General features: G+C 39.9%; 1 protein-coding gene across 4 annotated transcripts in view; it reads left to right on the plus strand.

Annotated features, from left to right (window-relative positions):
- Positions 1-14,837, plus strand: part of st6gal2a (ST6 beta-galactosamide alpha-2,6-sialyltranferase 2a) — a 188,053-nt gene that overhangs the window by 32,039 nt on the left and 141,177 nt on the right. For 2 of the 4 annotated variants that reach the window (XM_061879280.1, XM_061879279.1), the window contains exon 2: positions 12,325-12,434. The gene's annotated coding sequence lies outside the window, so the exon portion shown is untranslated. The remainder of the gene's footprint in view (positions 1-12,324; positions 12,435-14,837) is intronic. The other 2 variants (XM_061879278.1, XM_061879276.1) reach the window with 1 other exon arrangement.

A 14,837-nucleotide genomic window follows, 5' to 3' on the forward strand; every position in this document is an offset into this window, starting at 1 on the left:
GCGAGTGCGAGTGCGAGTGCGAGTGCGAGTGCGAGTGCGAGTGCGTGAGACACAAATACATACTCGCTTAGGGAGAAATCAGTTGCTACCACTGGCAGGTTTACACGTACAATTGTCTAAAGCGGGGGTCAGCAACCCACGGTTCTCTTTCGGACCGCCCGAGTGGCTGCCTGGAGCCTTTTCAACAACAGGGGTCGGTGTTGCGTCACCGGTGGGCGTTCCCCAAATGTCGTCATCGCTTGTGTCAGAGAAAGTGTCATGGCAGCTGAAGGAATGATTAGAAAAAAAACAAGCTGGATTACCGGTAGTGGTGAAACCTGAATCCTTTCTATTCTATTGTATTTTATTCTATTCTTTTCTATCTCCCACGGCACACCACACTATCTCACGAGTGTGCCGCGGCACAGTGGTTGAAAAGCACTGCACTAGACTGTATCTCACGACACTATTAGTGTGCCGCGGCACAGTGGTTGAAAAACAGTGTTCCAATCTTACTCTTTCTATGTCATGGACTATTTTTTTTTTTCCTTTGTAGCATTACGTCTTGCTTCCCATCATATCATGTGTCCAACATCAAATATGGCTTTCCCTCTTAGATTTAAGTTGAAAAAAAAAATCATTTGAAGGGTATATTCCATTATTAATTTTTGAATTATATTTATTTAATTTGGGGATTAATTGGTAATGTAATATATATTGTCCTTATTTTCCTTAGCTCAACTTTTGTACACTCATTCAGGATATAATGTCTATGAAGTGTGCCCGGAAAATATGATTTCACTAAAACTGCCCTCATATATAAGTTAGAAAGTTTATTGATTCCTTTAAGAGAGTTCTCTCAGGAAAAACTTAAAATATCATATCCTGTGTTCACAGAATCATTAAATTCAGATGACACCGAAGGTTTCTGAACGGGAGTTTTCCTTTCAGAGTTTGACACGGCGGCAGGTCGGTGACGTCAGTGCCTCTCGTATCAGCTCGCTGACGTCACTTGCTTCATTAGCGACTTTTAACTTGTTTTATTTCTAACAACTTCGTACCTCGCGCCGGTAAGAGTTCAACTTTGAGGTGTCAGCCCGTCAACGTGTATCACTCTGTGTCGCCAGAAACACTTTAAAACGGCTTCAAACTCTCGACGTGGGTTATGGTTGCTAGGCAACCGCTTTGATGTGAGGTAAGGGGCTCTTCCAGCTCGCCTTATTTCAGCGCATCAGTGCCTCTCACCGGACCGAAATCAGTTTCGAGGATACCAGGTAACCATTCTGTGGCTGTCAACACAATCAGTGGTCCAAAGTCTTATAAAAAAAACTGAAAAAAAAACAATGAGCAAAAGCGGAGCCTTTTTCTTTGCGTCCTCTCCCAATGACAGGAAGAGGTATGATTAAATGCGATTTACTGCATTGCTAACTACCAAGAAAACCCTTTTTTTCATGTTATGATGCAAAAAAAATAAAAATCGTTTTGTCTTTTTGTCTCTCATACTGATTGTGAACGATAGGCAAAATTCCTCCCAAAAGTGCAGTTCCCCTTTAATGATGCAAAAAATTAGGGTTGCATGTAGGGCTGGGCGATATGGCCTTTTTTTTTATTAATATCTCCATATTTTTGGGCAATCACGATATTTTGCCTTAGCCTTGAATGAACACTTTATGCATGTAATCACAGCAGTATGATGATTCTGTGTGTCTACATTAAAACATTCTTCTTCATACTGCATTAATATATGCTCATTTGAAACTCATACAGAGAGGGAAATCACAACTAAGTCAATTGGCCAAAACTCTATTAAACAGTTATTAAAGGCCTACTGAAATGAGATGTTCTTATTTAAACAGGGATAGCAGGTCCATTCTGTGTGTCATACTTGATCATTTTGCAATATTGCCATATTTTTGCTGAAAGGATTTTGTAGAGAACATCGACGATAAAGTTCGTAACTTTTGGTGCTGATAAAAAAAAAAGCCTTGCCTTTACCATAACGTCACAAGGGTGAGGGCTCCTCACGTCCTCACATTGTTTTTAATGGGAGCCTCCAGCAGCAAGAGCTATTCAGACCGAGAAAACGACAATTTCCCATTAATTTGAGCGAGGATGAAAGATTTGTGGATGATGATATTGATAGCGAAGGACTACAAAAAAAACAAAATAAATAAAGTAAAAAAAAGAAAAGGCGATTGCATTGGGACGGATTCAGATGTTTTTAGACACATTTACTGGAAAATCCCTTATATTTCTATTGTGTTGCTAGTGTTTTAGTGAGTTAAATAGTACCTGATAGTCGGAGGGGTGTGTTGACGCCAGTGTCTGAGGGAAGTCGACGGCAGATAAATGGACGGCGCAAACTCCACAGATCTCCGGTAAGATGCGACTTTTTAACATAATTTTGTCAACGAAACCTGCCGGTTGACAAGTGGTCGGGATCCATGTTCGCTTGACCGCTCTGATCCATAGTAAAGCTTCACCTCCGGGAATTTTAAACAAGGAAATACTGTGTGTTTGTGTGGCTAAAGGCTAAAGCTTCCCAACTCCATCTTTCTATGTACTTCTCCATTATTAATTGAACAAATTGCAAAAGATTCAGCAACACAGATCTCCAGAATACTGTTTAATTGCGCGATGATGAAAAGAGACGACTTTTAGCCGCAAATAGTGCTGCGCTAATATTTCCTGACAGTCCGTGACATCACCTGCACGCGTCATCCTTCCGCGACGTTTTCAACAAGAAACTCCGCGGGATATTTAAAATTGTAATTTAGTAAACTAAACCGGCCGTATTGGCATGTGTTGCAATGTTAATATTTCATCATTGATATATAAACTCAGACTGTGTGGTGGGTAGAAGTTGGTTTCAGTAGGCCTTTAAGAAATCAAGCCAACACGCCTGGTCTGCCTCTTTTATGATTAGACAAGACAACACATATATTTGCAAGGCTATTTTCAAGAAGGATATTTAAAGAGAAACTAGATCTTGTGAGACCATACCCCAGAAACTTGAATGGGTTCTACAAATTGTGAGTATGTATTTTTTCACGTTTAATATGTTTTTTGCAGTACCACATTTTAATTGCTGATGCAGGTTTATGGATTTTTAAATGCGCCAGATAGTAACCAGTTTTGTACAATGTTGATGTGGTATATTGAGAGGTAATCATTGAAGTCGGACATCACTGAAGGCCTAGGTGGGAAACGCACGGCCCCGCCACTGGTCACTTATGATGTCGCACTAAGATGTAATCCTGCTTCCAGCATGCTGGTCGTCGTCAGGTCGCGGCGTCGGCGCAAGGTCGCCGTGTCAACACGCCCAGATGGTCTGTAACCAAAGTACGTCTAATTATCTTTCATGTTCCGTTCAGTCCGCCGCAAGAAAGGGAACGAGAGTTGAACTTGAAGTGGACTCTCGCTCACATCAAACGCGAGCCCCGCAGGGGACGTCTCCGCTCCTTTAGTTAGATTTATGGGCCGTAACGTGAGGCGCCGCGTGCGTTGGACCTTGCTGCTGGCACAGGGAACGCCTGTCACCAGGACCCAACGTCCCTTGTGATCTACCCGGGGAAAGAATAAAATTGCTTTCAAGGTCTGGATGATTCACCTGTCCTTTCTCCCTCGATGTTTGAATTTAATAGTGTTGTCCCGATACCAATATTTTGGTACCGGTACCAAAATTATTTTGATAGTTTTCGGTACTTTTTTTTAACTAAAGGGGACTACAAAAAATTGCATTATTGACTTTATTTAAACAAAAAATCTTGTGGTACTTTAAACATGTTTATTATTGTAATTTAGTCCTTAAATAGTGAACATACAAGACAAGTTGTCTTTTATTTGTAAGTAAGTAAAAAAAAGGCTCCTAATTTAGCTGCTGACATATGCAGAGATTGACAACCCCCAACAAAATCAAGAGGAAGTTGACAACCCCCAACAAAAATCAACAGGAAGTTTGCAATCCCCCCTTCAAAACAAAAGTTTTGTAAAAACCGGTCACCTTTCTTCAAACATTATCTCCTCTGGGCGCGTTTGTCGTTTCAGCTTCAAACTCGCACAAGAGAGGGATTGAACCCTTCTGATTAAAAGTTATTCAGAGTTTTAATAAGTGGTCCGGTTTTGATTTTACGCGCCTTCAAAGAACCCCTGCGCAAAGTCTCCTAAAAAATGTCATTTTTGCTACATTGAGCTGTAATTTGACCCCCTTAAAATGCTTCAAAGTGCAAGTTTAAGCTCTAGTATGCAAAACAAAAGCCATTTATCGACAACATCCAGAAACGCCGAGCTGTAATTTGACCCCCTTAACATGCTTCAAAACTCACCAAATTTTACACACACATAAGGACTGGCGAAAATTACCATCTAATAAAAAAATAAAAAATAAAAATCCAAATTGCGCTCTAGCGCCCCCTAGGAAAAAACACAGACAAAACTGCTTGTAACTTTCGTTAGGAATGTCGTAGAGACATGAAACAAAAACCTCTATGTAGGTCTGACTTACACCTACATTTCATACACTCACTTCCTTCAGCAAAAATCTACAGGAAGTTGGCAAAAACCCCTTCAAAACAAAATGTTCCTAAAAATTGTCATTTTTGCCAGTGTGTTGATGTTAAGATATTATGCCGAGTTGGTAAGTCTATCTGTTTGCTAATAGTAGCTACTATCAATGCATATTCTAACGCTTATCCGGGTTAGGGTCGCGGGGGCAGCAGCCAAAGCGGGCCCGACCAACGCTGCTTGCAGCTTTAATTGTAATTTAGTCCTTAAATAGTGAACATACAAGACAAGTTGTCTTTTATTAGTAAGTAAGCAAAAAAAGGCTCCTAATTTAGTTGCTGATATATGCAGTAACCTGTTGTGTCATGTTTCATTCTATTATTTTGTCAACATTATTAAGGACAAGTGGTAGAAAATGAATTATTAATCTACTTGTTCATTTACTGTTAGTATCTGCTTACTTTCTCTTTTAACATGTTCTATCTACACTTATGTTAAAATGTAATAATCACTTACTCTTCTATTGTTTGATACTTTACATTAGTTTTGGATGATACCACAAATTTGGTTATCAGTCCGATACCAAGTCGTTACAGGATCATACATCGGTCATATTCAAAGTCCTCATGTGTCCAGGGACGTATTTGCTGAGTATTTAAACTTCATGCGAATTTAATAAAAAACTAAAGATGTTATGACAAAAAATATCTACGTTATCATAGTAGTATCGAGTAGATTTTCTCCTGTACTTGGTATCATTACAGTGGATGTCAGGTGTAGATCCACCAATGGCGTTTGTTTACATTTTGACGTCGGTGAACTACGGTGTGTAGTGAAGCATGTTTCGCTATTCCTCCTCCTGCAGAGAGGATACTTGTAAGAAACTTACTTTGTCGCCATGGAGATCAGGATTAGTGATTTAAAAATAGCTAAAACACTGCCAACGGCGAATGGACGTTAGCCGCTAGCTAGCTAACCATGTCTTAAAACACCTCTTCCTGAGGGCGTTTCAGTGTTATAGCTTCACCTTTGTTAGTTTTTTAACCAAAATGCGTCCGTTCTCCCTTTTCTGTATACACACTGTGTCTGCTTGTAAGTACTCAGTGATTGTGCGCTGCCAAACATGCTCCTCTGCACGTAAAACCAGTAATGACACGGCGTGACGATGACGTGGGCGCGGGGGTATGGCGTACTTGTACGTTTCAGAGGCGGTATAGTACCGAATCATTCGTTAGTATCGTGGTATTATACTAATAAAGTACTATCTATCTATCTATCTATCTAATACCGGTATACCGTACAACCCTAGTATCTAATAAAACATTTTTTTAGAGTGGATGTTACTCTCTGAAAATTTGCAAAGCTAATCCTGACTGATGGGGTTAGTGCGTCTGCCTCACAATACGAAGGTCCTGAGTAGTCCTGGGTTCAATCCCGGGCTCGGGATCTTTCTGTGAATGCGTGGGTACTCCGGCTTCCTCCTACCTCCAAAGACATGCACCTGGGGATAGGTTGATTGGCAACACTAAATTGGCCCTGGTGTGTGAATGTGAGTGTGAATGATGTCTGTCTATCTGTGTTGGCCCTGCGATGAGGTGGCGACTTGTCCAGGGTGTACCCCGCCTTCCGCCCAATTGTAGCTGAGATAGGGAACAGCGACCCCAAAGGGACAAGCGGTAAAAAATGGATAGATGGATGGATCCTGACTGATGTCCACAGGAGTGTATGTGCACTATTTATTTCCAATGTTGCGTTTTTTGCACTGGACGTCTTCCTGTCGAATAATACGGAAATTGTTCTCTCCGTCTCAGACCCACATTAAATGAAACACAACCTCTGTTCTCTTAATTACGGTGAGCGCAAGCACTTCTGCAGGTGCTCGGCGAGAACGAGAGAGGCTAATTGGTGGCACGGTGACCTTGACGCGAGTGTCTTTACTCCTTTTGTACAGGACCATCGCGCAGTCTAATGAGATTCTTGGGCATTGACAATTGTGCCATTACCCAGAAAAATAATGCTCAGGTTTGACTTGATTCTATGGGAGTGGTGTTAAATGGACTGTCAACCTAATGTCCAGTTTCTGGTCACTGAATAAAGTTGGGGGCCCCACTGGGGCTTATTTTGCAATAAAAAGGCAAACTGAGATAACGGCTTTAATGTTCACAAAAGACTTTCATGAAGTTTGGTTCTTTTATGAATTTATTATGGGTCTACTGAAAATGTGACCAAATCTGCTGGGTCAAAAGTATACATACAGCAATGTTAAAGGGGAACATTATCACAGTTTCAAAAGGGTTAAAAACAATAAAAATCAGTTCCCAGTGGCTTGTATTTTTTGAATTTTTTTTCAAAATTTTACCGGTCCCGGAATATCCCTAAAAAAAGCCTTAAGGTGCCTTTTTTTCGCTCTCTGCCAAGACACTATCCATTTCCCTGTGACGTCACACAGTGCTGCCAATGCAAACAAACAATGGCAAATACCACAGCAAGATATAGCGACATTAGCTCGGATTCAGACTCGGATCTCAGCTGCTTAGGCGATTCAACAGATTACGCATGTACTGAAACAGATGGTTGGAGTATGAAAGTATTGAAGAAGAAACTGAATCTAATGAGCGAATAGCTATTGATGCTATTCATAGCCATAGCATGGCCGGATAGCTGCGTTAGCATCGCCGGTAAAATGTGTGGACCAAACGATCAGGACTTTCGCATCTTGTGACACTGGAGCAACTTAAATCCGTCGATTGGTAAATGTTTTTTTCGCATTAAATGTGGGTGGAAGGAAACATAATATTGTTGCAAATGCATCTGCAGGATATCCATACATCTCTGTGCCATGTCTGCCTTAGCACCGCCGATAAATAGCATTTTAGCATCGATTAGTGTAGCATGTTAGCGTCGATTAGCTGGCAGTCAACATCAACGAAACTCACCTTTGTGATTTTGTTGACTTTATAGTTGCAAATGCATCTGCAGGTTATCCATACATCTCTGTGCCATGTCTGTCATCGCCGGTAAATAGCATGTTAGCATCGATTAGCGTAGCATGTTAGCATCGATTAGCTGGCAGTCACACCGCGACCAAATATGTCTAATTAGCACATAAGTCAACAACAACAAAACTCACCTTTGCGATTTCGTTGATTTTATCGTTGCAAACGCATCTGCAGGTTATCCACACATCTCTGTGCCATGTCTGTGATTGCCGGTAAAATGTGCAGACACATAAGCACATTCAATGGGGGTCTGGCAACAGACACTTTCGCATCTTCGGGCCAGTGGTGCAACTTGAATCCCTCCCTGTTCGTGTTGTCACACCCTCCGACAACACACCGACGAGGCATGATGTCTCCAAGGTTCCAAAAAATAGTCAAAAAAATGGAAAATAACAGAGCTGAGACCCGGTGTTTGCAATGTGTTCGAGGAAATGAAAATGGCGGCTGTATTACCTCGGTGACGTCGCGTTCTGACGTCATTGCAAAAAGAGCGATAAACAGAAAGGCGTTTAATTTGCCAAAATGCACCCATTTAGAGTTCGAAAATCTGTTAAAAAAAAAAAAAAGGTGTTTTTTTCTGCAACATCAAGGTATATATTGACGCTTACATAGGTCTGATGATAATGTTCCCCTTTAATGTTTGGTTACATGTCCCTTGGCAAGTTTCACTGCAATAAGGCACTTTTGGTAGCCATCCACAAGCTTCTGGTTGAGTTTTTCATCAAAATTGGTACGCGATTCTGCGGCATCATATGCAGGCAAACGGATTAGTTATTTTTTTTACATGCAATGTTTGGCTATACATTAACGGAGACTATGCGGCAAACGACTCATGAAAAGTACAAAATCTGTATTTAGTTTCATGCAGGTGTTTATTGCAGAGTTTGACGATGATGCACCAACTTTCACCACAATATTCTCGACTCGTTGATTGTGGCTACATTACACACCGTCTGAATTTTTTCAATTGTGAACATCACAAAGCTGCACTAATGGTTGTCAAAGCTCACAATAACTCTGAAAATGAAGCTATTATTACATTTATTTCAAGATCATACTTATTAAGTAGAGATTTCTGATAATATTGGACTGTCAATATTATTGGCTGATAAATGCTTTAAAATGTAATATCGGAAATTATCGGTATCGGTTTCAATATTATTGGTATCTGTTTCAAAAAGTAAAATTTATGACTTTTTAAAACGAGCTGTGTACATGGATGTAGGGAGAAGTACAGAGCGTCAATAAACCTTAAAGGCACTGCCTCTGCGTGCCGGCAAAAACACGTAATATTCATGGCTTTTCACACACACAAGTGAATGCAATTCATACTTGGTCAAGAGCCATACAGGTCACACTGAGTGTGCCCGTACAAACAACTTTAACACTGTTACAAATGTGTGCCACACTGTCAACCCACACCAAACAAGAATGACAAACGCATTTCGGGAGAACGTCCGCACCGTAGCACAACAAAAACACGACAGAAAAAATACCCAGAAATCCCTTGCAGCACTAACTCTTCCGGTACGCTACAGTATACACCCCTGAAACCCCCCTCAACTCAACTCATCTACTGGTCACACTTATTATTACATAATATACCTAATAAAAGTGTTTTGAGGTCAGTAAGCACAACCACAATTAATACGTACATTAGGGGAACCGGGTTATAAGGCCCACTGTTGATTTTTAAGATGGTAGTAAACTTGTATTCTTGGTGATCTGCATCAAATTTAGTAACATGTCATCAAAGAGTAAAAATGCATTTCTTTCAATATGCATAATAACAAGAAGGGTAATATTAAACAAATGGATAGATGTTGATAGTCCAACACATTCTGAGCTACGGAGATGATATCAGTAGAAAAAACTGCATTTAGTTTAGATAATGAGTCATATTTTGGAATATGGGATCCATTACTTACATTTGTTTTAACTATTAAATGTACCAAAAATATGACTTATTTTATCTCTGTAGAAAATATTGGACAAAGTGTGTTGTCAAGCTTATGAGATGCGATGCAAGTGTAAGCCACTGTGACACTATTGTTCTTTTTTATAAATGTCTGTAATGATAATATCAGAGGATTTTTAAACACTGCTATGTTGAAATTGTTACTAATATTGATACTGTTGTTGACAATATTTATTTTTGTTTCACTACTTTTAGATTGTTCTGTGTCAGGTTTGTGTGTCCTCTCAATTGCTCTGTTTATTGCTACTCTGAATGTTGCTGGGTCGGGTTTGGTTTTGGAATTGGATTGCATTATTATGGTATTGTTGTGTATTAGTTTGTTGGATTGAGAAAAAAAAAAGAACATTTAAGGATTTTAAGTCCGCTCTATAGTCTGAAAAATACGGTGACTGATTTTTCCAACACTTGTGTATCGGTGACATGTTTGAGACTCACAATATGTGACTTGCATGAGATGAAGAAATTGAGTTGCACTGTGAGTTAAATGTAAATTCAGTAGACACAACTGAAATGATTGTAATAAGAGAAGACCAGAGAGATCGCTAGTATGCAACAGCTTCAGTTCGTGGAAATACTGTATTTTTCGGACTATAAGTCGCAGTTTTTTTCATAGTTTGGCCAGGGGTACGACTTATACTCAGGAACGACTTATGTGTGAAATTATTAACACATTACCGTAAAATACCAAATAATAATATTTAGCTCATTCACGTAAGACAATGGTTCTCAACCTTTTTTCAGTGATGAACCCCCTGTGAACATTTTTTTAATTCAATACCCCCTAATCAGAGCAAAGCATTTTTGGTTGAAAAAAGATAAAGAAGTAAAATACAGCACTATGTCATCAGTTTCTGATTTATTAAAATATATAACAATGCAAAATATTGCTCATTTGTAGTGGTCTTTTTTTTAACTATTTGGAAAAAAAGATATAAAAATAACTAAAAACTTTTTGATAGATACTCAAGTGATTCAATTATAAATACAATTTCTACACATAGAAGTAATCATTAACTTAAAGTGACCTCTTTGGGGATTGTAATAGAGATCCATCTGGATTCATGAACTTAATTCTATACATTTTTTCAGAAAAAAATAAATCTCTAACATCAATATTTATGGGACATGTCCACAAAAAATCTAGCTGTCAACACTGAATATTTCATTGTTGTATTTCTTTTCACAGTTTATGAACTTACATTCATATTTTGTTGAAGTATTATTCAATAAATATATTTATAAAGGATATCAGAATTGTTGCTATTTTTAGAATATTTAAAAAAATCTCACGTACCCCTTGGCATACCTTCAAGTTTTGTACCCCCAGGGGAACGCGTACCCCCATTTGAGAACCACTGACGTAAAAGACTAGACGTATAAGATTTCAACAGATTTAGCGATTAGGAGTGACAGATTGTTTGTTAAACGTATACGTAAACGCATGTTCTATATGTTATAGTTATTTGAATGACTCTTACCATAATATGTTACTTTAACATACCAGGCACCTTCTCAGTTGGTTATTAATGCGTCATATAACGTACACTTATTCAGCCTGTTGTTCACTATTCTTTATTTATTTTAAATTGCCTTTCAAATGTCTATTCTTGGTGTTGGGTTTTATCAAATAAATTTCTCCAAAAAATGCGACTTATACTCCAGTGCTTTTTTCCTTCTTTATTATGCATTTTCGGCAGGTGCGACTTATACGCCGAAAAATACGGTACTGAAGTATTTATGTAAATACTGGTTTGTACTTCCTACGCATTGAACAATGTTTAGAGCAGGGGTGTCGAACTCATATACAGAGTGGGCCAAAGTTTTAAAACCGAACAAAGCTGTGGGCCAAGGTTGAACAAATTAACCTTTTAATTGGGACCCAAACAAGTTTTGCATTGAATATTGAACAAGCAAGACTTATATAACTTTATAGTGACATGCAAAATCAAGTTTTAAATAATAATAATTAAAAAATATCAATGGCATATCAAATAAAAATAAAATAAAGAATAAAAATTGAAGGCCTCTTTTCGGCGGCGGGGTTTGGTGGTAACAGGGGTGTATATTGTAGCGTCCCGGAAGAGTTAGTGCCGCAAGTGGTTCTGGGTATTTGTTCTGTTGTGTTACGGTGGGGATGTTCTCCCAAATTGTTTGTCATTCTTGTTTGGTGTGGGTTCACAGTGTGGCGCATATTTGTAACAGTGTTAAAGTTGTCTATATGGCCACCCTCAGTGTGACCTGTATGGCTGTTGACCAAGTATGCTTGCATTCACTTGGTTGTGTGTATAAGTTGCATATATTATGTGACTGGGCCAGCACGCTGTTTGTATGGAGTAAAAGCGGACATGGCGACAGATTGTAGAGAACGCCAAAGGCAGTGTTTTTAGGGCCCACCCCCAACATTGTTGTCCGGGGGGAAATCAGGAGAAATTCGGGTGGGGCACTGAACTTTGGGAGTTTCCGGGGAAAATCGGGAGGATTGACGAGTATGAGTATTAGCGGTGAATGTGGCGTTAAAGCGTCGGGCCTGCTCTAATGTTAATTTGATATTGCCTTAAGGGCCAAATGAAAGTACACGCGGGCCAGAGTTTGACACCCATGGTTTAGAGTGAGTAGAATATCCGGTAACACTTTTTAGTATGGCGAATGTATTCACCATTAATTAGTGGCTTATTAAAGTAATTAGGGTTAGGCTTACTAATAAGCAATAATTGGCGTGGTGAATATGTGTTCCCCATACTAAAGTGTTACCGAATAATCTTCTTTGAGTTTAAAGTTATCAGCCTACAATGACAAGTGTGAAAAAAGCCAAAGAAAACCGTCTGTAGTTGAAAAAGCGTCCGACAATCTTTTCTTCTTTTTCAGGTGCAGTGAAGAACTTTGACGCTGTCCTTGCATGAGTACTTCTTTCGGATCTAAGTGCAAATCAGGTAGGAGTGCTGCCACCCTGCAACACTCGACTTGGCTGCTCATGGGTATAGTTGTCTCCTTCCTAAGAGCATGATTAATGGGCTGCAGCCGCTTCCCCTGTGCATTTTTTATTGCAGAAATTGACTTGATATTCGTTTGCTTTGGGAGTGTTGTGGGAGGAGGAAAGCACGCCTAATCTGCCTCTGTGGGATCCGTTTGTAATGGAGTTAGCGACCTCAGTACATCCAGCATTATGCGAACATGCATAATCTTTCTACAGGCCCAAAAAAAAAATGTAGATTTTTCTTATTTTATTCCCACATTTCCTGTTAACAACGCAGGTGTAGTAAATAGAGCTGTAAGAATCCACTTCTTTACATAGATTAGGACAGTGATGAGTGAAATGAAAATGTGTGGTGTGAAAGCCAAGTCATAGCAGGCAAACCCACACAGGATTATCATTGACTTGCCAGATTCTCCCCAGCGTGACCCAGACATTCTAAAGGCCTACTGAAACCCACTAGTACCGTCCACGCAGTCTGATAGTTTATATATCAATGATGAAATATTAACATTGCAACACATGCCAATACGGCCTTTTTAGTTTATTAAATTGCAATTTTAAATTTCCCGGAAGTTTCTTGTTGAAAACGTCGCGGAATGATGACGTGTACGCGTGACGTCACGGGCTGTTATGAATATGAGCGCTGCACACACACACAGCTAAAAGTCGTCTGCTTTAACCGCATAATTACACAGTATTTTGGACATCTGTGTTGCTGAATCTTTTGCAATCTGTTCAATTAATAATGGAGAAGTCAAAGTAGAAAGATGGAGTTGCGAAGCTTTAGCCTTTAGCCACACAAACACACGGTGATTCCTTGTTTAAAATTCCTGGAGGTGAAACTTTCCTATGGATCAGAGCGGTCAAGCGAACATGGATCCCGTCCAAATGTCAACCAGCAGTTTTCGGTGAGAAAATTGTGGTAAAAAGTCGCCACTTACCGGAGATCAGGTGAGCTTGTGCCCTGACCTGTCTCACGACGGTCTAAACCCAGCTCACGTTCTCTATTAGTGGGTGAACAATCCAACGCTTGGTGAATTTTGCTTCACAATGATGGGAAGAGCCGACATCGAAGGATCAAAAAGCGACGCCGCTATGAACGCTGGGCCGCCGCAAGCCAGTTATCCCTGTGGTAACTTTTCTGACACCTCCTGCTTGAAACCCAAAACAGCCAGAAGGATCGTGACGCCCCGCTTTCACGGTCTGTACTCATACTGAAAATCAAGATCAAGCGAGCTTTTGCCCTGTTTCGTTTGCTCACGCAACAAGTTGCGATTGCTTATCCTCATTGCTTAGCTTTAGCTTAGCTTTCCGCACGCTCGGCTCGCGCTGCTTACGGACTTTTGAACTCTACCCTTGCTACAAGTAGCATTTAGCTCACCGTGCGGTGGCACGCCTTTTCTTTTCCTTTGTCAAGTGTTTTGTTGTGTTTTATTATTAAATCTGGTTCCTACCTCCACTCCTGCTTGCTCCCGTCTTTGGCATCTTGGGGCCGACACCTCCGCGCATCACAATGCGCCCACCAAATCGCAACAGCTATCCCCGTTTAAATAAGAAAATCTCATTTCAGTAGGCCTTTAATGACCTTTCAGCTTTTCTTTTGGTTCACTGTCAGTTGACTCATGAGCAGAAAGGACAGTGGTCCGAAGTTCCCTTGGCTGGGGTCAGCCACCTTCGCTCTCAGAAGAGCCATTTTTGTCCCTTTTTTCACAAAAAAGTAGGGTCACCAAACCTCGCATTGGGCTAAAAAAAAATTTGGTCCGGGGCTAAAAGCAGACATACATCTTACTTGTTTACATACACTTGTAAAGAACATAATTTCTACAACTCTTAGTTTTTTTGTGAAGAGTGATTGGAGCACATACTTGTTAGTCACAAAAATATTCATGAAGTTTGGTGCTTTTATGAATTTATTATGGGTCTACTGAAAATGTGCTGGGTCAAAAGTATACATACAGCAATGTTAATATTGGATTCATGTTCCTTGGCAAGTTTCACTGCAATAAGGCACTTTTTGGTAGCCATCAACAAGCTTCTGGGAAGCTTCTGGTAGAATTTTTGACCACTCCTCTTGACAAAATGTGTGCAGTTCAGCTAAATGTGTTGGTTTTCTGACATGGACTTGTTTCTTCAGCATTGTCCACACGTTTAAGTCAGGATTTTGCGAAGGCCATTCTAAAACCTTAATTCTCGTCTGATTTAGCCATTCCTTTACCACTTTTGACGTGTATTTGGGGTCATTGTCCTGTTGGAACACCTAACTGCGCCCAAGACCAAAACTCTGAGCTGATGATTTTAGTTTGTCCTAAAGAATTTGGAGGCAATCCTCCTTTTTCATTGTCTTATTTACTCTCTGTAAAGCACCAGTTCCATTGGCAGCAAAACAGGCCCAGAGCGTATAATA

This window comes from Nerophis ophidion, linkage group LG19 (assembly GCF_033978795.1).
Source record: "Nerophis ophidion isolate RoL-2023_Sa linkage group LG19, RoL_Noph_v1.0, whole genome shotgun sequence".
In the NCBI taxonomy this organism is placed as follows: domain Eukaryota; kingdom Metazoa; phylum Chordata; class Actinopteri; order Syngnathiformes; family Syngnathidae; genus Nerophis; species Nerophis ophidion.